Source organism: Pleurodeles waltl, chromosome 4_2 (assembly GCF_031143425.1).
Source record: "Pleurodeles waltl isolate 20211129_DDA chromosome 4_2, aPleWal1.hap1.20221129, whole genome shotgun sequence".
Classification (NCBI taxonomy): Eukaryota; Metazoa; Chordata; class Amphibia; order Caudata; family Salamandridae; genus Pleurodeles; species Pleurodeles waltl.
Window position 1 is genome coordinate 714,120,713 of NC_090443.1, and position 26,646 is coordinate 714,147,358.

The window sequence follows — 26,646 nt, forward strand, 5'->3', positions numbered from 1 at the left end:
CTGCCAAGCTACCAAGTGGGAAAGCAGGGGTTAGCTGAGGGTGATTCTCTTTTACCCTGACTAGAGTGAGGGTCCTTGGTTGAACAGGGGGTAACCTGACTGTCAACCAAAGACCCCATTTCTAACATTAGTAATCTTTGTCAGTGTTCATGTTACAGTAGATTGAAAACAAAATAACTCTGTCAACCCATTTATGTAACTATGATACAGAACTACAAACTTCAATTTTTACATGTAACATTTAAAACATTGTTCTTTGGGAAACTTTGATCATTTTAATGCAAACTGTTTATTAACATGATCGAAAAGAAAAATCGGTTAAACATAAAGGGCCGTATTTATACTTTTTGGCGCACAACTGCGCCAACGCAGTTGTGCGTCAAAAAATTTAACGCCGGCTAACGCCATTCCAACGCGCCATGCGGGCACCTTATTTATGGAATGACGTTAGCCGGCGGAGCTGCCTGGTGTGCGTCAAAAAAAATGACTTACACCAGGCAGCGCCGGCGTAGGGGAAAATGGAGCTTGGGCGCCAAAAAATGGGGCAAGTCAGGCCGAGGCAAAATTTTCGCCTCAACCCGATTAGCGCCATTTTTTTTTACTCCCAACCCCCATTGAAATGACTCCTGTCTTAGCAAAGACAGGAGTCATGCCCCCTTGCCCAATGGCCATGCCCAGGGGACTTATGTCCCCTGGGCATGGTCATTGGTCATAGTGGCATGTATGGGGGCACAAATCAGGCCCCCCTATGCCACAAAAAAAAAAGAAAAAAAAAAAATACTTACCTGAACTTACCTTAAGTTCCCTGGGATGGGTCCCTCCATCCTTGGGTGTCCTCCTGGGGTGGGCAAGGGCGGCAGGGGGTGTCCCTGGGGGCATGGTTGGGCACCTCTGGGCTCCTTCCGAGCCCACAGGTCCCTTAAAGCCTGCCCTGACCAGGCGTTAAAAAATGACGCTAAAACGGCTGGACGTCATTTTTTTTGACCCGTCCACTCCCGGGCGTCATTTTTGCCCGGGAGTGTAAATACGGCGCACATGCCTCGGAGTCATTTTTTATACGGGAACGCCCACCTTGCATATCATTAACGCAAGGTAGGTGTCCACGCTAAAAAATTACGCAAACTCCAAGATCTTTGGCGCTAGACAGGTCTAACGCCAAAGTATAAATATGGAGTTAGTTTTGCGTTGGATTTGCGTAAAAAAAACGAAGCAATTCCGGCGCAAACAGAGTATAAATATGCCCCAAAGTTTAAACCACATTACTTTCAACTACTGGCCATCAATTTACAACAAAACTACTACTACTTGGATTAACATAATACATAGGTTATCACCTATAGACGATCTCTGTAACGTCAGGGGCAGTACTAAAAATGTTCTGCTTTGGCAGAATGCGCATTTTAACATAAAAAATTAATCACCGAAAAGGAAGTAGTGGTCTCTGTTTCATCAACATATGTTATTTGAGTCCTTTAAGGAAACTATCAAGAAACAGGTTTGTTTAAAAAAAATATTTCCTCAAACTAAAAAAATCTATTTTTAGAGCTAGATTGTTCCTTACAATGAATTTGGAGCAAAAGAAGTTAGGTTGGAAAAAACATAATTTAAAATAGTATATTAAAAATATTGTATATTTTAAAAACATTTATATTTGCACAGCAAAACTGTGTACAGTGATAATTTATATTAATGGGAGTTAATACAATGGACGGGGATATTTTTGGGCACACCATGTCTATGTACTTTTACATTTTGGATCGTCACACTGCCTTTTGTAGTCCCTGAGAGCAGACACATTTCACGTCTAAACATCAAGTAAACACGCCGGTGCAGCCAACTTGATTGTTATCTCACTAGAGGGCAGCATTTGATCAAATGTTTCCATGCCGACCAGGCGATATTAATGAATTTTGAGGAATGCAAACTGTTATAACTTAGCCTCTTTCAACAGAATTGCGTTACGTTTGTTTACAAATGTATTTCTTATATGAATGATCCAGTACCATTAACATTTACAAAACACATTAGTGCCGAAAAACTCACGTAATAGTTTTAGCAGTATCAATTTTATATTTGGGATGCATATGCAGGGCTAGCTCTCCTACATTTCCAAAATCCGTAGAATGCAAATGCATCATTTTTCTTGGTTAGTACTCCTATGTTTATAGTGACAGAAACCCGAAATGACATACTCAAATTACGTAATCCTTTTCATTAAACCTAGTTTTCCTGTTACTTCTTCAATGGGCGCCTACCAGTGCCTCAGAAATATTGAATAACACAAATCAGAATCATTTAAACGTAGTTAATATATTGTTGTAGATTTGTTAGTGTTTGTTTGCATGTATTTGTGTGGTTTCTATGGCAATCGATGCCGGGAGCACATTGTATAGTTTACAGTCGTTTTGAATGCTTAACACCCAAAGTAAGAGAACGCTGCAATAGGAAGGTATAAATAACATCGTATTATTCAACCGACTAGAAGATTGAATTCGAATTTAAACAATATGCATGGTCAGGAGTCATCAAAACACAACTTAAATAAAGGTCCTAGGTCAATCTGAAAGGGACTCCAAAAAGTTAAGGATAAGAGGTGAAGCCAAGGAAAGAGTGATTTACGTGAATAGGACTCTGTTTACAAGAGGCACAATTTCAACCAGAGCGAAAACTCTGGGTGGAATCACATCACCGCAATTTAAACTTTTCCCGGGTCTGGAATTATGGGGTTAGGGAACTCTGGACCCAATATTTCGAGGTCCGGAGACAGCAGACCTCACTTTGTTGCTGGGCGTGCCTCGGGCTTCAACATGGCCCAGCTTGACCCCTGGAGCGGCGCGCGCGTGTGCGTGTGTGTGTTTTTTTGGTGATAGTGGTGGTGGTGGTAGGGATGGAAGGGGGGGTCAGACAATGCTCCCTGAACTGTAGATGTCCCCTTTGCCCTGTCAGTGGCGTACAAAATATAAGGGGGCCCCTTTAGATTGTGAAGAGGGTTCTCTGAGTCTCCCATATCTCACAGAAATGCATTGCCCTGGGGGCGGATTGGGGCCCCCTAAAGGGTTAGCGGCCCCTGGGGCCCCCTAAAGGGTTATCAGCCCCTGAAAGGTTGGTCCTCCCTGCATCGCAGCGGATGCAGGGGCTTGTGTTAACACTCTAGTGCCTTGTAATTTTAGACAGACCCCTCTGATTGACCTGTTTATTGTTTGCTTTTAATTTCTTCATGGACAACACTTGATCCTTTACTTTGTAATTTCCTTCCAATACCAATGTTTTGGGGTACTCTACTCCATACTTATTCATTTTCAGCTTTAGGGTTTCAGCATTTGTTAGGGTTGCACACCGAACATTCTTAACCACTCTTCAAGTGTATTATGACCCCATAAAACTATCAGACTCAGGGTCTGGGGTGTCTTTGCACTACTGGATTCCACAGGTCGACACCACATTCTTTGTGGTAAGCCTAATTTTAATTCCAATTTTGATCCTTTTTAGGGTTCTTTTTCACCACTTTCTTAGAAAAACATGTTTGTTCATAAATTTTTCAGACTTACCTATAAACTAGCTCTTAGACTGTAAGTAATGCTGACATTTTTTGCACATACATAGCACTTGTGTGTACGTGTGTCCAAACTGGGGTTGTTACCTTAATAACTTTCATTATTCCTTTGGTTACCTAGATACTGTCTCCAAGTTAGAGTCACCTATTCTGGCTTCTTCATGTTAAGAGTGCGACATGCTGGCACACTTTAAATAGTATGGGCCTAATTATGAGTTTGTCACCCTTAGTGATGGTCAGACCGCCACAGTCCTGGTGGTTTGACAGCCTGTTTACGACCCTGGTTGTCGGACCCCCAGGGGACTGCTGCCAATGCCAGGCTGATGGATCCTAACAGGTTGGCAGTGGTCAAAGTCGTGATCAGCCACAGTGGCGCTGAGTTCTGCGCTGCTGTGCTGATCACAACTTCCCTTTCCACCAGCCTTTTCATGGTGGGGTCCCTGCCATGAAAAGGCTTGTGGAAAGGCAGTGCCTGGGGCCCCCCTGCCCAGCACCCTCGGAATCCACACTGTGTGACGGCATTGGCCTTGGCTCCCTGAGGAACCGAGACCAATGCCACTGATACGTTTCCACTGGACTGGCCACAGAAACCTCCTAATATGGAGGTTTCCACAGATTAGTCAATCAATCAATCAATCATTCGATTTATAAAGCGCACTACGTACCCGTGAGGGTTTCAAGGCGCTGGGGGGGGGGGAAGCAGGTGTTACTGGTCGAAGAGCCAGGTCTTGAGGAGTCTTCTGAAGGTGAGTAGGTCTTGAGTCTGTCGCAGGTTGGTGGGGAGGGTGTTCCATGTTTTGATGGCGAAGTATGAGAAGGATCTGCCACCGGAGGTCTTTCTACGGATGCGGGGGACGACGGCGAGGGCGAGGCCAGAGGAGCGGAGCTGACGGGTGGGGGTGTAGAAGCTGAGTCTGTTGTTTAGGTAGGCTGGTCCGGTGTCATGGAGCGCTTTGTGAGCGTGGGTAAGAAGCTTGAAAGTGATCCTCTTGTCCACGGGGAGCCAGTGAAGGTTTCTCAGGTGGTGGGAGATGTGGCTGTGGCAGGGTACGTTGACGATCAGTCGGGCGGAGGCGTTTTGGATGCATTGGAGGCGTAGTAGGTCTTTTGCTGGGATGCCTGTGTAGAGTGCGTTGCCATAGTCCAGCCTGCTGCTGACGAGGGCCTGTGTCACTGTTCTTCTTGTTTCTGTCGGGATCCATTTGTAGATTCTGCGGAGCATGCGGAGTGTGTTGTAGCGGGAGGGGGAAACTGCGTTGACCTGTTTAGACAAGGTGAGGGAGGAGTCGAGGATGAAGCCCAGGTTGCGAGCGTGGTCGGTCGGTGTTGGTGGGGTTCCTAGTGCTGTGGGCCACCAGGAGTCGTCCCAGGCAGAGGGGGTGGATCCGAGGATGAGGACCTCCGTCTTGTCCGAGTTCAGTTTCAGACGGCTGTTTCTCATCCATTCGGTGATAGATTTCATTCCCTCGTGGAGGTTGGTTTTGGCGGTGCGCGGGTCTTTGGTGAGTGAGAGGATGAGCTGGATGTCGTCGGCGTAGGTGAGAATGTTGAGGTTGTGTTGTCGGGCCACTTGTGCGAGGGGGGCCATGTAGATGTTGAACAGCGTCGGGCTGAGGGATGAGCCCTGGGGGACACCGCAGATGATGTCGGTGGCTTCGGAGCGGAAGGGGGGGAGGCGGACTCTCTGGGTTCTGCCGGAGAGGAATGAGACGATCCAGTCGAGGGCTTTTCCTTGAATTCCGGTTTTGTGAAGGCGTGATTCCAGGGTGCGGTGGCAGACTGTGTCAAAGGCGGCAGATAGGTCCAGGAGGATGAGGGCCGATGTTTCTCTGTTGTCCATTTGGCGTCTGATGTCGTCTGTGGCGCGAGAAGAGCGGTTTCGGTGCTGTGGTTTAGTCTGAAGCCGGACCGGGAGGGGTCTAGGATGCCGTTGTCTTCGAGGTGGCTGGTTAGTTGTGTGTTGATGATTTTTTCAATCACCTTTGCTAGGTATGGGAGCAGGGAGATGGGTCGGAAGTTCTTGAGGTCGTTGGGGTCTGCTTTGGGCTTCTTGAGGAGGGCGCGGATTTTGTCGTGTTTCCATTTTTCAGGGAATGTCGCTGTTTCGAAGGAGATGTTGATGACCTTCCGTAGTTGGGGGGCGATGGTGGAGTCGGCTTTGTTGTATACGTGGTGGGGGCAGTGGTGTGACAGAGATCCTGAGTGGATGGAGTTCATGATCTTGCGTGTCTCTTTGTTGTTCACGTTGGTCCAGGAGGTCAGGTGGTTTGCACAGGTGGAGTGTTCGGGGGTGGGATCTGGCGTGGGAGTGGCATCAAAACTGTTGTGGATGTCGATGATCTTCCGGTGGAAGAAGGTGGACAGTGCATTGCAGAGTTCTTGGGATGGAGGGATGTCGTTGATGTTGGTGCTGGGGTTGGAGATTTCTTTCACAATGCTGAAGAGCTCTTTGCTGTCATGTGCGTTGTTGTCCAGGCGGTCTTTGAAGTGGGATCGTTTGGCTTGTCTGATGAGTTGGTGGTGCTTGCGGGTGGCGTCCTTGTGGGCTGTGAGGCTGTCAGGTGTGCGTTTGAGGAGCCATTCCTTTTTTAGCTTCCGGCAGTCACGTTTGGAATATAGGAGCTCGTCGGTGAACCAAATGGCTTTTCTTCTGGCTTGGTTGTCGGTGGGTTTTTTGAGTGGCGCGAGGGTGTTGGTGCAGTCATTGATCCACAAGGTGAGGTTGTTGGCGGCGTTGTCTGGGTCGGTGGAGTCGGGGTGGGTTCTAGACGAGGGCGTTGGTAAGCTGGTCTTCCGTAACTTTGTTCCAGCATCGGTGGGGTGGTTGTTGGGTGCTATGGTGCTCGGTATGTTTTTTGTAGGTGAAGTGGATGCAGTGGTGGTCGGTCCAGTGGAGTACGGTGGTATGGTTGAAGGTGACGTGGGCGCCTGAGGAGAAGATGGGATCAAGCGTGTGGCCGGCGATGTGGGTTGGTGTGTTGACGAGTTGTCTGAGGCCGTGGTTGGCGAGGTTGTCGATCAGAGTAGTGGAGTTGGTGTCATTGTTGTTCTCCAGGTGGAAATTTAAGTCCCTGAGGAGGATGTAATCCGTTGAGGTGAGTGCATGGGTGCTAGTGAGGTCGGCGAGGGATTCACTGAATGGTGCTTGTGGTCCGGGGGGTCTGTAGATGAGCGTTCCTCTGAGCATGGTGTTGGGGTCGGTGTGGATGCGGAAATGTAGGTGTTCGGCGGTCTTGAGGGAGTCGTCGGTGTGGGTGTCGACCTTGAAGGAGGATTTGTGGGCGATGGCTATGCCTCCTCTGATTCCATTATTGCGGTCCCTATGGATGATCTTTTAGCCGTCCGGGATGGCTATTGCGATGTCGGGCGCTGAGGAGTCGTTCCACCAGGTTTCGGTCAGGAAGGCTACATCTGGGGTGGTGGAGTCGAGCAGGTCCCAGAGCTCGATGGCGTGCTTGTGTGCGGAGCGGGTTTTGAGGAGTATGCAGTGGAGGTGGTTAGTTTCGGTCTTTGTTGGTTTTGTTGTTCTGTCGCAGGTGAATCTGCAGGTGCGGCGTGCAAAGGGTCCGTGGGTGTTCCTTGGTGAGGACATGGAGCATGCTGTGGTGCGGCCAGGGTTGAGGGCGTTGAGTTGGTCGGCCGTGTAGCGGTGTCTGGAGGTGCAGGGGTCTCGCGGACCGGGGGGGGTGGCGCTGGGCACGGTCCAGGTGCGGACGGGCGCAGACGGAAACATTGTAATTGGACCGGGGGAGACCTCCAGCTCTGCAGCAGACTCCTCCCCATGGGTCTGACGGGCCGACGTTCAGCCAGCCAAACTCAGACTCAGGCCCTAAGTTTTATTTTGCTGTTATTCTCCATCTACAGTTAACTCCTTCCATACTTTGCTGACAAATTCTTGTTTTTTTCTCTTCAGATTTCAGGTGCTTGGACTCCTTTTTTTTATCTCCTTGTCCTGATGATGATTTTGTTACTCATCCAGAAATCGAAACGTCAACACTATGGATTATTTGCTATTAATTCATTACAGTGCCACTTGCAATTGCTTTATTAGTTATCAAGGCCATCAAGTCTTTTGTCCCTGTTTGCTTGTCTGCGCCCATATATTTGACTCTACTCCAAGTTCACTATAAGATCAGTGGATAAATGAACATTTTGGATTGTCATCTATTGTGATTTCTTTAGGGCATCATTACGAGCCTGGCGTTCTTAAGACCGTCAGACTCGCAGTGGCGAGACAACCCTGGCAGTCTGACCGCCAGATTACAACCCTGGCAGTCAGACTGCCAGGGGACTGCCGCCACCGCCAGGAACATGGTTCCTGATGGGGTGGTGGCAGTCAGAGTCGTGGTTAGCCATGGTGGCACTGAGTTCAATGCCTGACTTTGAGTCCTCTTTCCACCAGCCTAGCGGAAAGCCGGTACTGAGGGACTCAGGAGGGCCCCTGTACTTCACATGCCGATGGCATTAACAGTGCAGGGCCCCCCTGCCATCACCCTTGGAATGCACATGGTCTGCACTGGATGCTGGTGTGCCAGAGCACTGGCCTCGGCTCCAAGGCCAATACTGTGGTACTGTTTCCGCTGGTCTGACAGGCAGAAACATCATAATCCAATGTTTCCACCAGTCAGCTCGGAGGAAACATCATATTACGACTGGGGGGGGGAGGCCACAGGTATGACTGTCCAACAGCCAAAGTCGTATCCAGGCCCTTATTCTTTTTTGGTTATGTACATATTTACATATGGCAGAGTGTTTTGTAAATTGTTTAGGTGTTTGCGATAACCTTTGAGTCCCACAACTTACCCAATTATTTCTCATATAATTACACAACTTGAACGTTCTTCTATGTTTCTATGTAAGGCCCCAGCTCTTTTTGTGGTTTATTGGGCAGCTCGTGTTGCACTTTTATAATAGCCAGGGCAGACAGCAGCTTGCCTGTCCACCCCACCTTGTGACTCAAACACACATCCCACCACACAACTCTCAAAAGTCCTCCCACAGGCACTTAAAATGTCTCTGTTTGTCTGTCAGGAACAGATAAAATGCATGGTAAAGAATATTGTATTTCCAGGTCCATGTTGCATTTCCCATTCAGGGGAGAAAACTCAGAATAGCTGTACTAGACAGAAATGGAGATTCTGGCTCCCAGTCACTGCACCAAATTTCAGTCGACTCGCAGTAAGGGTCTGTGTTCTAACTACACATCATTGCTCATTTTATTACTTTCTTTTGATGCAGAGAAATGAAGATTACTGAGGTTTTTGTCCATTTATGATGAATGTTTCTCTAGTCTGCAGCTCAGAAGAAACAGCCTTACGCAGTAATTATCAGGCAGTGTCTTTACCACACATTTTTTTACCATGCACATTTTTACTGTTCATATGCCATTTACCATGCATGGACAGTCTATTTAAGGTGAGTATAAATGTTTATGTGTCTGTGTGTGTGTTTGTGTGTGTGTGTGTGTATATACACACACACACACACACATTTATATATATATATATATATATATATATATATATATATATATATATATATATATATATATATTTCAAAACAAAGCGCACCAGAGAGTAACGATGCGCACATCAGCTGGTGTGAGGCAGGGGGTTTGGCCGAGCCCTCGGTAATCTTTTTGCAAACAAGAAAATAATTGCTGCGCACTCTGCTCAGCTACAGTAACGTTTTTGAAAGTTTATTCGGTGCAGAAAAAACAACAACGCGTTTCGACTTTGCAGTCTTCTTCTTGGTTGTATAGTACTTTCTCTATCAACTCTATTTATAGTGCTCTTTTCCCAATATCATTACAATGCATTGTGGTCTAAGTAGTTCTTTGTATAGAATATAAAGTTTACAATGTGCATACAAAATTAATTAAATATCCACTCAAAATTAAGTTAATAAAATTCTGTGTGCATAAAAAATTTATAAATCAAAATGCCTCAATAAACTATATTAGAAAAGGACGTTAGAAATCATAAGTGATACTTAATAATGATCAATCTTTACATTTGGATAAAAATAGTAATTAATTGTCAAAATTCACCATATTATATATTCACAAAATTCTTTTATCTTACATTCTGTGCAAAAAACAAGATAATTAATTAATTGACCATTTTAATATGTCTCAATTTAAACTCATAAATTTGATAATGTTATAAATAAAATTCCAAATATCTATTCGGTTTTTAAAGATGGACATAAAGCTCCTCATCATTATTGAGTCCCAAAGGGCTCTTTGTCCTCATTAAAATGATATATCTAGATTCAAGTTGTCTCCATTTTTTTACTCTATCTCCACCTCTTTCATGTTCAGGAATGTGGTCAATTCCATAATATCGTTACAATTTCCAACTATTCATTTCATGTTGTTGGAAATGTTTGGCTATGGCATACGTGAGGTCATTATGTAGAACTGCTCTAACATGTTCTAAAATCCTTTTCTTTAGCATACAAATTGTACTGCCTACACACCTTAAGCCACAATGGCATTCAAATGCATAAATTGTGAATTTTGTGTTACAGGTTATTCGATGTTTTATCTTCATTTCCATTTCATTCCATAATTTTACTATTTTGGTTGATCTACCAATTTTACAAGCTTTGCAGCTGTTACACTTTATAAAAGCACATTGTTGTTCTGTTAACCAGTTCTTACAACATCATCTTTTAATGATGGTGCTTTTCGATACGTTATCAATGGACCTGAACCTATTCTGGGACCTAAGTCTGGATCTTTCCATATGACATGCCAATGTCTCCATAAAATGTTCTTAATTAGACCCCTTTCTTTAGTATTTTCCATTATCATTCTAACATTATTTTCCTCTGATTTTTCCTGTATTTGCTTTGATTGTTTGGGAACTAATGTCTCATCTCGAGAAATCATTTTTACTCTTTCTACATTTTTTTGCAAAAGTCTATGATTAAAACCTCTTTGCTTAAATCTTTGTATAGTCTCCTTATATTTCAAGTGTACTTTCTTGTCACTAGAGCAATTTCTACGCATTCTGATTAATTCCCCATATGGTATACTTTTCAAAAGGGGTTTAGGATGAAAACTTTCACCATGCAGAATGCTGTTTGTTGAGGTTTTCTTACGAAAAACTGTAGTCTCTAATTTGTTATTCTCCACGTAAATATTAATGTCTAGAAAATTAATTGACGAACTGCAACCCCACATTACTCTGATTCAATTTGTCAAAATACAATTGGAAATCATCCTGTGACCCCTGCCATATTATAAATAAATCATCAATAAATCGTACACAGAGTGCAATTTTTTCCATGAACAGATCATTGTCCTTACTCCAGGCTATTTCCCTTTCCCACCAACCCATTGTTAGGTTGGCATAATTTGGAGAAAGGGAAATGCCCATTGCTGTCCCACACGTTTGTTGGTAAATTTCATGGTTAAAGATGAAAATGTTGTTTTTAAGGCATAATTCTATCATTGATAACAACATCTTTGAATGTTCAAACTCCACAATACTTCTCTGTCTTAGAAAATATTCACAAGCTCTCAGTCCAATTTCATGATTAATAGATGTATATAAAGATACGACGTCTATTGTGACCAATAAATATTCATCAGACCAATTCATTTCAGATCAAATTCGCAATAAATCACCTGAGTCTTTAACGTATGAACTTAAAGTCATCACAATAGGTGCCAAATAATAGTCCACATAATCAGAAATTCTCTCATATAACAAGTCACATGCTGAGACTATTGGTCCCCCTGGTGGTGCTGTTAGTGATTTATGTATTTTGGATAAGAAGTAAATTGTGGGTATGGTTGGATTCTCCTTTTTCAAAAATTGATATTCATCCAAATTCAAAAGTGAATGTTGGTACCAATCATCTAACCTTGAATGTAATTGATGAATCATTCGATTAATTGGATTATAATTTAGTTTTTTTATAATTAGATTGATCATTTAGCTGCCTATGTGCCTCTGCCATATAACTTTGTGTGTTAAGAATCATGATATTTCCACCTTTATCAGCAGGTTTGATTATGATGTTCTTGTTATCTGTTAATTTTCTTAAAGCCATTCGTTCATTTTTTGTTAGATTTTCCCGTTGTCCATGATGTCTGACATTTTGTAATCTTTTCAACTATTCCAATATTAGTTCCATGAATGTATCAATCTTGTTTCCAGGTGAAAATACTGGACAAAACTTTGATTTTTCTTTGAAATTACTAAACTGATGTTTATTGGTGTCTATTTTCATCTCTCGTAGAACTTCTAGTTCTGTATATTCCTCATCCGGTAAGTCATGGTATAAATCAAATAAGATTTTCAAATCTGCAATCTGATCAATACACAAATTCAATTTGTTAGAATTATCAATTGTTGTTTCATCCTGGACTGGTCTCATATTTTTGGAATGCATAGAATGATATTTAACCAATTTTAACTTCTGAATACATTTATAAATGTCAATTTGAGTATTTACGTAATTGAAATGTTTCTCCGGGCAGAATGACAAGCCCTTGTTCAATAGCCAAAATTCAGATTATGTCAACTCATAATCTGAAAGATTTACTACTAAATCTGGCGTATCTATTGTTTCTTCTGGCTCCTGAGGGGATATTGTCTTTTTCCACTTTCTTTTGGCTCTTCTAGTTTTTCTCTTCTGTTTTCTATTTGATTCATTTTTCTCCCAAATCCTCGATTTCGATTTCTTCCTCTTCCCCTCATTAACCGTTGATCCAAATATAATACTTGCATTTCCTCTAAAAAGGTATTTCTACTTAAAATGTCCATACATTCTGAGGAGCTTTCCCCTTCACTCACATCTGATTCACTGGGGGTATCTTCATTACTTGGAACAACTTTCAAATCCTTTCATTGTATATCAAATTTGAGAATCTCAAATCTTCTAGCAAAAGTTAAAATCCTACCATACTTGTAATCTTTTTCATCCTGTATCAATTTATTTTTCTTACGTTCCTGTGTTTCAGTCTCATATTTATCCAATCTACCTTCCATATTTGTCCTCAGTAATGATTGTTCATCCTTCTCTTCACTTTTGCCAATCTGTTCTTCCACATTCCTAATGTGATTATAAATCTCTTCTAATCATATTTTATAAGAATTCTCAACCAAGAAGAAGACTGCAAAGTCGAATTGCGTTGTTGTTTTTCCTGCACTGAATAAACTTTCAAAAACGTTCCTGCGGCTGAGCAGAGCACGCAGCAATTATTTTCTTGTTTGCAATATATATATATATATATATTTATATATATATACATATATATATATATATATACATTTAAGGGTTTAGGTTTATTTTTGGGTAGGGTTTTAAGGATGGGTAGGGGTATAGGGTGGGAAAGGTATTTTAGGGTTTAGGGGTGGGTAGGGGTATAGGGTTGTTAGAGTATTTTTACGGTTTAGGGGTGGTTAAGGGTATTGGGTCGTAGAGATTTTTTAGGCTTTAGACGGGGGTAAGGCTATTGGGTGGTATAAGTTTCTTTAGGGTTTAAGGGCCATGTGGGTTTTGGGTGGTAAGGGAGATTTTAGGGTTGGAGAAGGATAAAGGGTGTGAAGGATGTTTTTAGTATTTAGAGGTGGGTAAGGTTATTGGGTGGAAAAAGGGTTTTTAGGGTTTGGGGCGGGTAGGGGTATTGGTTGGTAATGGAATTTTTAGGGTTTATGGTGAGTAAGGGTATAAGGTGGTAAGGGTATTATTAGGTGTTAGGGGTGGGTAAGGGTACTGGGTAGAAAGAGTAATTAAAAAAGGGGTTTGAAGGTTCCCCCCATAAATATAACATATTATCCATCTATCTATCTATCTATCTATCTATCTATCTATCTATCTATCTATCTATCTATCTATCTATCTATCTATCTATCTATCTATCTATCTATCTATCTATTACCTACTGGTGGCCACCATTAGGTAGTTAATTTAGGACCATGTTTCCGTAGAAAAAGCATCTTTTGACTTGCCTAAATCTTTTGCACCTTTTGAAGAATCTTCACAAAATGTTCCAAAGGAAGTGTGCCGGTGATTCTTGTTGCACACAGAAAGTTTCAGGGTGATCCATCAAGTGGAAGTTGAGAAAAAGGGGGGGTCAAAAAAGTTGTGTTTCCCATGTTAATTCCCATAGGACCTTTAGTCACGACCACAGCCTGAACTGCTGGATGGATTTATGCCAGATTTTTCAGAAAGCTAGCTTTCAGTACACAGATTGTGCTTTCACTTATTTGGTGTAAATCTGTCTATTAGTTTTGGAGATATTATAGGAAAAACACATTTGTATAACTCTGGCTGCTAATAAACCACAAATATTTGCAAATTTTCGCGAATGGACGTGCAAATAGAACTACTGTAATTGATTCGCCGCAACCTGACTAGAAATTTGCGGTTGTCATTTTATGTTTTTGGAGAAGGTTCGTGGAGCTGAAAATAGAAATGATAAGTGATATAAGGGGTCAGGGTTGAGGTACCCTGACTCCAGGGATGTAATACAGGGGTGTTTTAGGGTCCAATTATGGGTTTCAAATGTTTTTCCATTATCATGCGTGATATCCTTGAATATCTTCAAATATTCAAAGATCTTCAACCATATTTGAGGATATGCAAAAAAAAAAAACATTCACAGGCTCATTCATACACAAAATTAGAGCGTTTCTTGATGTTAATTCCCATAGGAAATTTTGACCAGCGATAACATCAACTTTGGCAGAAATAACCCTTTTTGTTGTTTGATGTAAATCCATTCAGTAGTTTTTTAAATATTAAAAAAAATACAAATTTGTATATATAGTGATGTGAAGGATTCATGACCCCACCTGGCCAGGGTACGGGCACCATGACCCCTTAGCTCAGGTGGTGGGGTCCCAGAGGAACACACCCAATTCAAAAAGCATTTTAAGAAATGTTTTCGGTAAGCGTTGCAGTGGATCCGTTGATCCGCTGAAAATTAAAAAAGAAAAACAAGAGCAGGCTCCCATGCTTGATTTTTAATAAGCCCCAGATGGGCCAAGTCCCGGGGGCAATGTTATTTTAATGCTAGGGGGCTGTATAGCCCCCCTCCTCCGGGGACCACCACCTCCCAAAATATGGTCTGGGGGGCCACACGGCCCCCTGCTGCCCCAGGAACCACTACCTCCCTGGAGCAACAAGGAAATATGTTGCAAAGGGCCGCGCAGCCCTGGGGACCCCCACCTCCCTGGAGCAAAGTGTAAAAAATGGAAAGGGGATCTGTTGCTGAGCCCTGCAGCCCAGAGTACCCCTTCTCCCCAGGGCTATTCTATAATGGAGGGATGGTGCCAATGATGGCCCTGGGGCCTGCCACCCACAGGGACAGCTTCTGCTAAGTCCTGCGGTGCCCACCCCAGGCACATAGCTGTTTCCTATGACATGGTGGCTGCTTTGAAGTGATAGCAAACACTCCTTTCTGTTGAAGGGAGAGCTGTCAAACAGCATTCACTTCATTGGAACGGAGGTTTCCTCACTATGCCTGCCCACGGAGAGGCAAGCAGACATAGGAAACTGCTCTCACAGAGAGGGAGCTGCTAAGCCCCAGGGGATGGGGTCCCTGGGCTGAGATCAGCCCTGGAGAAGGGGGCCACACAGTCCCCATCCCGCCCCAATAAAACCAATTAGGACGCGCCTCGGAGAATGGGGAACAGTGGTTGGATTAACGTATAGTAATGAAAATTACAATACTTTTTAAAAAAACATCAAAATTCACGGAAAAAAACAAAGGGGACATAGACATTATAGTTGGAAATAGGATTAAAAAAACATAGAAATTCACTTAAAAAACAAAGGTTACAGGAACGTTATAGTTAGGCTCCCATTTTAAACTCACAAAACCATAGAAATTCACCAATTATAGGTAGAGTTATCTCAAGTAACTATAACTCGTGCCCTAAGGGAACTGTAACTCACGCCCTCCCCATGCACTGCTAATTACCCCACAAATTACTGTGACACAAATTACTACTTTTGTTATTTGGTGTAAATCCATTCACTAATTTTCAAGACATTAAAGGAAATCAAATTTGTATATATGGTTGGAGCTAAAGCACAGATCTCATGGTGAGATCTGATTAGCTGTCAGCACTTCAACCAGAAAGTTATGGCAGCCATCTTGGGACCAATATACATGATAGCACCCTTTGAAATGCATTGTAGTGAATAGCAGGTTTCGAGGATCACAAAAAGGAGAACATATGAAGGGTGATAACAGATTTTAGTTACAATATAAATCATTTTTTGCGAAGGTATTTACCCTGTGAGAACGTCTCCTGCTGAGATTTCTTGAATCTTGTTTGAGAGAAATTAGAGCATATTTTCTGTAAATTCACACTATTTTTCTCAGCCAAATGAGAATGAAGTCTGACATTCTCAGTAAAACGTCTTCAAACAGTAGTAGCCTGTCAGTTGATTCCCTTGTGTCTCACTGAAGTCTCCCAGAGTGTTCTGAAGAACATCTAAGCACTAACAATCTAATTATGACTAAAGTGTGGCATACCTGAAGCCACCTTGACTGAATCAAACTGATAAAACTTAAAACATTTAATTTAGAAAGCAACAACATGAGGGGGTTATTTTTGTCATAGAAATTATGGTTAGTGCTGTAGAAAGAAAAATTAGGACATGTGTAGCACATCTGACCGCCATCTTGATCAGAAACTAAACCTCAAAGGAAGCACTTAGAAATATAAACGTAGCAGATGCCGCAGTTGAAGCTCAGCTTCTGGAAAGGACAAGCCACCCTAACTCTTGGGCTTGGCAAAGATAAAGCAAGGCTGTGCGCTCAGAGATCCCATAGCAGAAAAAGATCTAGAATCCTTCCTGGAGGTGAACTAATGATGTACTGGAGCGTAATCTGTATCTGACTGTGATGCGCGGTTTCTATCTTCCTCTCCTGGAGACACAGAGTAGAAGGTTCTCCCTTTATAAAGCACCTGTAAGCTCCGCCCGCTGAGCCACGCCCCGTCCACCCTCGAAGTAGGTAAAGGAATTCCTGCCTTTTACCAGGATGATGGACAGTTTTCCAAAACGATCCCAATGCGTTTACCGCCGACTCCGGTGGTGCGTTGTTGATGCTCAGAAGCACGAGGACATCTCCACAAAAACGCACTAGTAACAATAACATTGCCAAAGGCACACAAGGTTGCTGGAGACGTTTACCCCGTGGCCCATCACGTATCCCTACTGTACAATATAAACAGGGCGTATAAAACATGATAGGTAACGATTACTGACATACTCGTAGAAAATACTCCGGTTGGGTAGACCACGATGCTCATTTTACAGAAACTAAACCTCAACAGGAAGCACTTAGAAATATAAACGTTGCAGGTGCCGCAGTTGAAGCTCAGCCTCTGGAAAGGACAAGCCACCCTAACTCTTGGGCTTGGCAAAGATAAAGCAAGGCTGTACGCTCAGAGATCCCATAGCAGAAAAGATCTAGAATCCTTCCTGGAGGTGAACTGATGATGTACTGGAGCGTAATCTGTATCTGACTGTGACGCTCGGGTTCTATCTTCCTCTGCTGGAGACACAGAGTAGAAGGTTCTCCCTTTATAAAGCACCTGTAAGCTCCGCCCACTGAGCCACGCCCCGTCCACCCTCGAAGTAGGTAAAGGAATTCCCGCCTTTTACCAGGATGATGGACAGCTTTCCAAAACGACCCCAATGCGTTTACCGCCGATTCCGGTGGTGCGTTGTTGATGCTCAGAAGCACAAGGACATCTCCACAAAGACACACTAGTAACAATCACATTGCCAAAGGCACACAAGGTTGCTGGAGACGCTTACCCCGTGGCCCATCACGTACCCTTAGTGTACAATATAAACGGGGCATATAAAACATGCTAGGTAACGCTTACTGACATACTCGTAGAAAATACTCCGGTTGGGTAGGCCACGATGCTCATTTTACAGAAACTAAACCAATAACAATAAAATACACACACACTCTTTTAAACCTGTCTGACTAAGTATTTTTTACCCATGATTCTAATTATGTATTGTATGTGCATATGTGTGTGTATTCATGTGTGTGTGTGTATAAATATATATATGTATGTGTATGTATGTGTATATGTTGTTTCTGTGCCTGGCATTTTTGTGGATCATTGCATGGGTTGTTATACTAGATATCTATGAATTTCTGCTCTCTTTTTATCACACTTATCTACTCATCACTCTTATGTCATGTCTCTATCAAACTATCCTCCATTCTCACTCGGACTCATCCCAAATCCCTTCAACCACTTTCATCTCCTAAATATCTCTGCCTAAGCTCTTCCCTCCACCTCCACATCTAACTCACCAAACCTCACTCTACCTCTGTGACCTCCCACACAACCCTACTAAATTCTCCTGCATTCATCTCACCCTGCTACTATGCTCTCTCTAACCCTTCCACATCCTCTTTCTCCTCCGCTCCCCTTTTATTCATCTCAAGCCTTTGGATTGAGTAAATGAAGGATAAACTCCCAACTAACACTTCTGGATTTCTTTCCTCCTCCACCCCTCCATTACTCCAGTCAATCTAACTAACAAACTCTCATATCCGCAACTCAAATTAACTCATAATAATACTAAAACTGTACTCCTTATTTAAATTATACTAATCCATCACTAATTCTTGTTGGGTACCGGAGTAGCGTGCTACTTATCGAAAAGCGCTTCGACGCCTCGTCAGGGGTAGTAAGCGCTATATAAATACAATTACAATTACAATTACAATCTTGATGGAAAACTGAAAGCATTTTTGACTGAGTATACTACAGTAAATGAGAAGATTAGGGAGCTTCATAACAAAGGAAACTCCCAAGATGGCCACCACAGAAGAAAGAGCACAGTGTAGCACAAATATCACCCAAATGTAGCCCAAGTAGAGCCCAGTGTACAAAACACTTAGGAGCAGATTTACGAAAAAGAGGTGCAGTGCGGTGCTGCGCCAAAATTGGCAGTGCTGTAACACTTTAGAAAGGCAGGGATGTGCCATATTTACTAAAATATGGCACAGCCCTGTGTTTCCCCCTGTGTTGGCGCTAAATTTAGCTGCCAACGCAGGCACCCTTGCACCATAGTGCAAATGTGTCTGTGTTGAGGGGATTGATAGTTTATGTGCAGGAAGGAATCCCTTCCTGCACATAAACCATTTACAAGGGCAATTTGGCACTTCTATGTGAGCTGCAGAATGCAGCACACATTGAAGTAGCAAACAATCATTTTTGAATGATTGTTTTTGTGCAGGAAGGTACACCTTCCTGCACATAAACATTCATTCATGGCCTTTTACTCTTTCTATGTGTGGGGCAGAATACAGCACACACGGAAAAAGCAAAAACAAGGAGGAATAACAGTATTCCTCCTTGTTGTGCCATGCTAACGTGACCCCTGGGGTTGCGTCAGTTCTTGGCGCTGCCACAGATTTATGCCTTTTTGTAAATCATGGGCAGTGTCAAAAGCAATGTGTGCTGCGGTGGAATGCCCACAGCAACACCCATTGCACGCACCTCTGATGCAGAAAACTGCATTGGAGGGACCCATATTTACAAGTTGACGTTAAGCCACACCACCTTTTAAATGTGGCACACTGCGCAGCACCATCAGAACATCACAAAAAGTGATGCTCCAGTGGCGCTTGGTCCTTGCAAATCTGTCCCTTAATTCTTTTGTTTTTTTTGCAGGTTTATGTAGTGCAGACTTGACCTGAAGGTACTGGAGTACTTTACAGGGGCATCAGTTACATTACTCAGTTTTGGTCTGTAGGCATGGGGAGATTAAGGGCCAGATGCAGGAAACAATTTGCGACTTGCAAACGGCAACATTTGCCGTTTGCGACTCGCAAATGCGTGTTTCCCATGCAGAAATGCATTTTGCGAGTCGGGACCGACTCGCAAAATGCATTTCCGAATCGCAAATAGGAAGAGGTGTTCCCTTCCTATTTGCGATTCGCAGTGGAATGCAATTCCATTTGCGACCGCATGGGACCCCTTCCCCTTTGTGAATGGACCCAAAACTATTTTTTCAGGGCAGGTAGTGGTCCAAGGGACCACTACCTGCCTTGAAAAAATACCAAAACTAAAGGTTTCGGTTTTTTTTTTAAGTGCAGCTCGTTTTCCTTTAAGGAAAACAGGCTACACTTAAAAAAAAAAAAACTGCTTTATTTAAAAGCAGTCACGAACATGGAGGTCTGCTGACTACAGCAGGCCTCCATGTTTGCGAGTGCCTATAGTCGCTATGGGGCCGCAATTTGCGACCCACCTCATTAATATTAATGAGGTGGGTCTTTGCGACCCCATAGCGACACCTCTGTGACACCGTTCTGCATTGCAAATTGCGACTTGCAATTTGCGAGTGGCTCCGACTCGCAAATTGCAAGTCGCAATTTGCAATAATGCTACATCTGGCCCTAAGTGATTTGTCAGGAATCATCTCGAGCTGATGCTGAAAGTTGAACCTGGTTCTCCAGTTGCAAAGTCTGCAGTTCTAGCCATAACACAACATTATTTCCCCAAGGTGCAACATATAATGAAGTGATCAAATGAATAAGAAAAAATCAAGTAGGCGAATAATCTAAAAGTGCTTTGTTGCTATTGGGAATTCAGAAAATATGTCCTCATTTTAGTTTTTTAGAGCACTGACTATATTGCATTAGGTATTACAGTTTTAATTACATCAAGATGACATCAGGCATGCCCCACTTTTGTCATATATATAGAACGTTAGCAATCTAGTTGTTCAATAGAATATTTGTGGGAGGCAGATGTCAGGAGCACAGACTTAGATAAGTGAAGGCAGGTAGGAGGGTTCAGAGGTAACAAGTTGACCATGCTGGACAGGCGGGAGGGGCAGTGGCAACAAAAGGGACCATGGAGGGGAGTAGAAAGGGGGGCAGGGGCAACAAAGCAACCATGCAAGGCAGGCAAGAGAGGCTAAGGCAATATAACTGACCATTGAGGGCAGAAGGAAGAGGAAGTGGCAGTACAACTATACATGCCAACAGACCCGATTCAAACAGGAGACTCCAGATGTTTTTAAGTCAAAAAGGGCTTTATTTTATCTCATGACTAAAATCTCCTCTTTTTCAATTTACGTCAATTAGGAAAGTCAATTCCCCAGGTTTATTTTTCAAAAACTCCCTCTGAATAAATCTTAATAAGTTCAAAATGGTGGCAATTATGGTACATTGGTTGACTGGTTGACTGAGAGGAGGAGGAATAGGGTAGGGACATGGACTCAGATAACAGAGGGCAGTAGGGAGATGGGCAGCAGCACCAAACTGACCTTACAGGGCAGGTATCAGAGGTTGCAGGAGCATAATACACCACACAAGGCAAGCGGGACAACGGTGCAGCACAACAGGCCATGGAAAGCAATAAAGAGGGGACAGAGCCATGCACATAACAAAGAGCAGAGGAAAAAGAGGCAAGGGCAACAAGCTGACCATACCGGACAGACAGGAGGGACAGTTGCAGTATAACAGACCAAGAAGCACAGGAGAGGAGGGGACAGGGGCACGACAACAGACCAGACATGACAGGAGGGAGGGAATAGGGGCCTCCACAAGGAAAATGGAGAACAAGGGGCAATGGGGCAGAACTGGAGCTGTGAGTTGACCATGGATGGCAAACGGGAAGGGTACTGGATGCACAACACACCATGGACGACATAAGACTATAATGGCAAACACAAGGACGACGGAAAGAAAGCGGGAGGAGGTGAGAGGCAGCAAGCTGACCACACAGGGCAGGTGGGAGGGGCTTTGGGAGCACAAAGGGCCATGCATGGCAAGTAAGAGTGTTAGGGCAGGGGGAAGGAGAGTAGGGGCAGCAAACTAAGCACAGAGGCTAAGCAGGAAGTCAATTAAGGGACTTAGAACTGGGCATCCGAGGGCATTAAAAGTGGGCACGGACATCAAGCTCAATGGAGGGCATTAGCATCACATCAGACCATGCAGGGTAGGAGTATGGGACTCAGACAACAGAGTGTGGGAGGAGGCAGCTGGGGCAGAAAGCTAACTGTTCTGGGCAGGTGGGAAGGGGAGTGGCAGAACAGTGGTCACAAAAGGCTGTAATGAGGGAGCAAGGGTTTGGACTTGGACAATGGATGGTGGGGGCAGGAGCAGCAAGCTTTGGGTGGGGACAGCACAATGCCAGGCCAAGCTCTGCATCCAAACCCCCAACATGCATTGCGATGAGCATTTTACTTAACGTTAAAAAACCCTAGAAATTCACCCAAAAAAACAAAGGTTACATGGACGTTATAGTTAGAAAATTGAATTTAAACAATTCACTAAAATGCCAAAAGTTACAGGGACGTTATAGTTAGGTGGATTTACATGTATAAAACCATAGATATTAAATTGTTATAGTTAGGGTTATTTCAAGTAACTGTAACTCGTGCCCTAAGGTAACTATAACTCACTCTCTTGTCATGCACTGCTAATTACTCCAGATATTACATCACTCATGACCTCTTCTATGGCATCATTGATAATCTGACTGTTGGAAAATGGATTATTGGTAGGGGCAGGTAAGTAGCTACACTTAGCAATAGGCCACTAACCTCCATTTAGGTCCAGTTAGGTCCCAATAAATTAATTCCAGCTCAACCCTTGGTAGCTTGGCATAATAATTTATGAAAATAGATTATGGGCCTGATTTCAACTTTGGAGGAGGTGTTAATCCGTCCCAAAAGTGACGGTAAAGTGAAGGATATACCCCCAGCCATATTACGAGTCCATTATATCCTATGGAACTCGTAATACGGCTGGTGGTATATCCGTCACATTTGGGACGGATTAACACCTCCTCCAAAGTTGTAATCAGGCCCTATATGTTTATCTTTAAAATGACACCCAAATGAATAAAATCGGATAAGGTGAACCAGAGATATGAATTTTTAAAAAATGAATGCCTTTTAGCGCTTAGAAACAACTAGTGCCAATCTGGTCATGTGGTCGCACCTCGACCAAGGCAAAGTAAAAGTTTAAGGCTGACCGTGATAGAGCCCTACTCGGCTACAGCTCGCGGGAGGCCTCAGTCAAAAGTTTACCTTCAGACTTAGTCGTTTTCTTGAAGATTTTCTTCAGCAGGACCAAGTGGGCAGTCGAATCCAACCTCCTGGAACTCTTCCTCGGATACACATCATGGGGGTCCTCAGTGGAGATTTTTACCTTCGGATTTAGGCCTAGATTTATACTTTTTGAATCAAAGCTGCACTAGCGCAGGTTTGCGTCAAAAGGTTTACCGCCGGCTACCGCCATTCCTAGACACCAGCCGGGCGTCATATTTAAAGAATGATGCTAGCCGGCACCAAGGCCCGGTCAGCGTCAAAATAAATGGCGCTAATCGGGCAGGGGAGGTGTAGGGAAGACTGGGGGATGTGCGTCAAAGAATGTTGCTAGTCAGGTTAGTCTCAAAAATATTGACTCTAATCTGACTAGCGTCATTTTCTGACGCACATCCCCCATGGACATGACTCCTGTCATAGCAAAGACAGGAGTCATGCCCCCCTGCCCAATGTCCATGCCCAGGGGACTTCTGTCCTCTGGGCATGGCCATTGGGCACAGTGCCATGTAGGTGGGCCCAAGTTAGCCCCCCATGGCACTTAGAAAATAAAATAGAAAAACTTACCTGGATTTGTCCCCCCATCCTTGGGTGTCCTCCAGGGGTGGGTGGGGGCGACAGGGGGAGTCCGTGTGGGTGTGCCTGTGGACTGCTTCCATGGTCTCAACCCATGGAAATGAGCCCAAAGGTCCCCTAACACCTGCCCTGACCCAAGCGTTAATAATGGCACTAAACAGGCTTAGCGCCACTATTTAAGGCCCTCTTCCTTATGTGCGTCATTTTTGCATGCGAGGATAAATAAGGCGCAAATGCCTTAGAGTCATTTTTTGCCCAGAAACGCATTCCTTGCATCTCATTGACGCAAGGTAGTTTTCCATGGTAAAAAAATGACATTAACTCCTATATTTTGATGCTAGACGGGTCTAGCATCGAAATATAAATATGGAGTTAAGTTTGCATTGGATTTGTGTAAAGAAAATGACGCAAATCCGGTGAAAACAGAGTATAAATGGCCCCTTAGTCGTTTTTTAGAAAAGAAAATCCTTCAACCGGGGCAAACCTGAATCTTGATCTGACGTCCCTGGAGCTCTCTTCATATACACTGTCTGGGAGGTCCTGGTCAACTTTCTACATTTGTACTTAGTCACTTTTACGGAGATTTTCCTCACTGGGACGAACCTGCAAGTCAGGCTGGGTCATGGTTGAGGCAAGCCGGCTAGAGTTGCTGTGGCAGGTCAGTCACTTTAAGGAGCTTTTTTCCAAAAGTTCTCCAAACTTCTCCAAACATCTGCATCTTCTTCCAGATCTTCTTTTAAGGTTCTTTTGAGGTCCACAGCTCACCCGAGGGTTCCAGAAGCTCTGAGATGCTCCGTGAGGGTGTGGACTACAACTCCAAGAATGCACCTGGCACAAACTCCAATTTGGCCACTGGACAGTGATCAACTGGTCAGTTTCTTCAGGAGTTGGTGCAGAGGATGCTGGTTAGTAATTTTTCACCTGCAGCAAACAGGGAATCCCTCCTTGAACCAGTTGAAGCCAGGCAAATTCCTTCTTATGGTGAAGACCAAGTGTGTAGCTGGTGCAGCCTGCCAGAGTGCAGTGTCCAGGTGCAGGGCAGGGGTCCAGCTGAGCAGACCTTCTTCTCCTGTAGTTCTTCCTTGTAGGAATCTGGTAGGGATCTAAGGTGTGGGTGTAGGTCTGTCAGTTTTATCCTTGCTCCTGGGTGAAAATTATGGGGGTCCTGGTTCTCCAACCAGGTGCAGGGTCCTCCCACCTGTGATGACCACTTCCTGGGAAGTGTGGCAAAAATCAGTCCAAGGGAGCAACATTCCTCAAAAAACCATCATGGCTGAAAGTGATTTTTGGAGGTTACATCTGGCTGAGCCCACCCACTGGTGTGGCTAAAAATCTTAAACACACCCTTCTCCTAATCTAATCAGGGGGGCACCTAATTGTCTGGGTTTGCAGGATGTGAAGGAGGTACTGGGCTACTCCAAATGTCCTTTCCTGCCTTTCAAGGCCAGTTTGGCAGCCCTCACCCCTTCCTTCTTCTCTATCTGCTGCAGGAAGATCTCCTCCCACAGGCACATTCCTTTGTGTTGTTCAGCCCAAGCTACTTCACACCTCATAAAGGTAGCCTGGCCGGGCTGCCAGAGGCTGACCAGTCACAGCAGAGCACTACAGGGTTGAAGTTGGCAACTTTTTAGGTGGAGTTTAAAACTCTTTACCTGAACTAGGAATATTAAATCCAACAATTGTAAGTTGTGGTATTTATTATAATAATTATTTTGATACCAAACTTAAGGAATCTGACACTTAAGGGGACTTTATAAATTAAAATAAAGTCTTCCAATTCTAGCCTGTGGAGGTCATTCACTACAATGAGGGAAAAACTAATTTGGCTGTGTTACCTCACCATGGCTTATAAAACTACTTTTATAAGGTCCCTGCTTATAGTTACATGGCACCCAGCCCTAGGGGCATGTAGGGCACACATCCTTAGGGGTGACTTATATGTAAAATAAGGTTGTGTAAGACTTTGGCAGTACTTTTATTTCCAAAGTCGAATTTTCTTATGACTTTAATTTAAAAGCAGTCAGCAAGGAAGGCCTGCCTTTGAAATGACACCGGGCACCTCAGCAATGCACCTATGGGTGCACTATCTATGCTGGGGTCCCTAAACCTACATGCCCTACTATTTACTAGGGACTTATAGGTAGGTTGACTTAGCCACTTATGATTAGCCTAATTTGCATACTCATTTTATACAGAGCACAGCACCTGGGACTGGCTAGCAATACCCAAGGCACCATCAAAGTCAGGAAAACACCAGCAAAAAGTGAAAAATTGGGAGCAAAAAGTCAGGGGGCCTCTGCAATCAGCCCTGTTTTCTCACAATGACAGTGACATTTGCAGTAAAATTATTGATGAGAAAACTGTGCATGGTGAGGGCGTGAGTTATATGGTCTTGGTCACGTGACCCATAAGCGCTATTTTCCTGAATTTAACAACATCATCACATTAGTTACAAAGTAAACAGTGAAAAAAGACTGAAAACTAACTTTCCTGATATTCATTCAATAGTTAAATCGTTCATCCCCCTTACAAACACAGTATTCAATTTACTGGATAATTGCTGAAAACCATTTTGTTATAAATTGTTTGAAAACATATGAACATTTCTTTAAATTCATTCGCTCAGTTGTGTGTTTTCCCAACTCACATAACTTAGTAATATGTCCAGGTCAAGTTGTAATATCCCAATATATTTCAATGTCAAATCCACCCAAATTAAAATACAGAGGGCAAAAAACTAAATATTGGCATTGTTTTAGGGCTTGAGTGACTGTACATAATGATTGATCAGATCCAGGTTTTGTAGCTCAAGTTGCCTCAGACTCCATAACCAATACTCATCAGTAATGCTTTCACTCAGACACTGCTTTTCCACATTAGTTAATTGTCCAAAATTGTCATCCTTATAATTGTTCAAGTCCATCAGTGAAAACAGGAAATCACAATGCAAAGGTGACCAATCAAAATATTCACTATGGACTGCTTGTTACGCCCCTTCCTCTGACTCTTCCACACCATGTGCCGCAGGGACTCTGGCTCTTGCCCCAATTCGTCATGTTTGTTGTTTCCTGGGTGTTCTGTTGGCTCCTTCTGAGGAGCCGATATTGCTCTAAAAAAGTTGTTGATCTAGGATTATGTTCATTTCCTGAGCAACTGCTATCTGTCAAGGAAGAGATATCTGTATCACTCTCCGACACCTCGCTTTTTTCAGATTGATCCAATCTTTTTAGTGTCTCAATGGTGGATTTCACAAAACTCTTGTTGAATTCATTATCATACTTGCCTTAAGGTGCGAGTTATAGTTACTTAAAAGAACTCTAACTATAACTGCTGAACTTGCGACCTTTGTTTTTTTCTTTTTCAGTGAATATATATATATATATATATTACTTACTGGTGGTAGCCACTAGGTAGTTATGGTTAGGATCTTTTTTTTCTATAGACAGAGC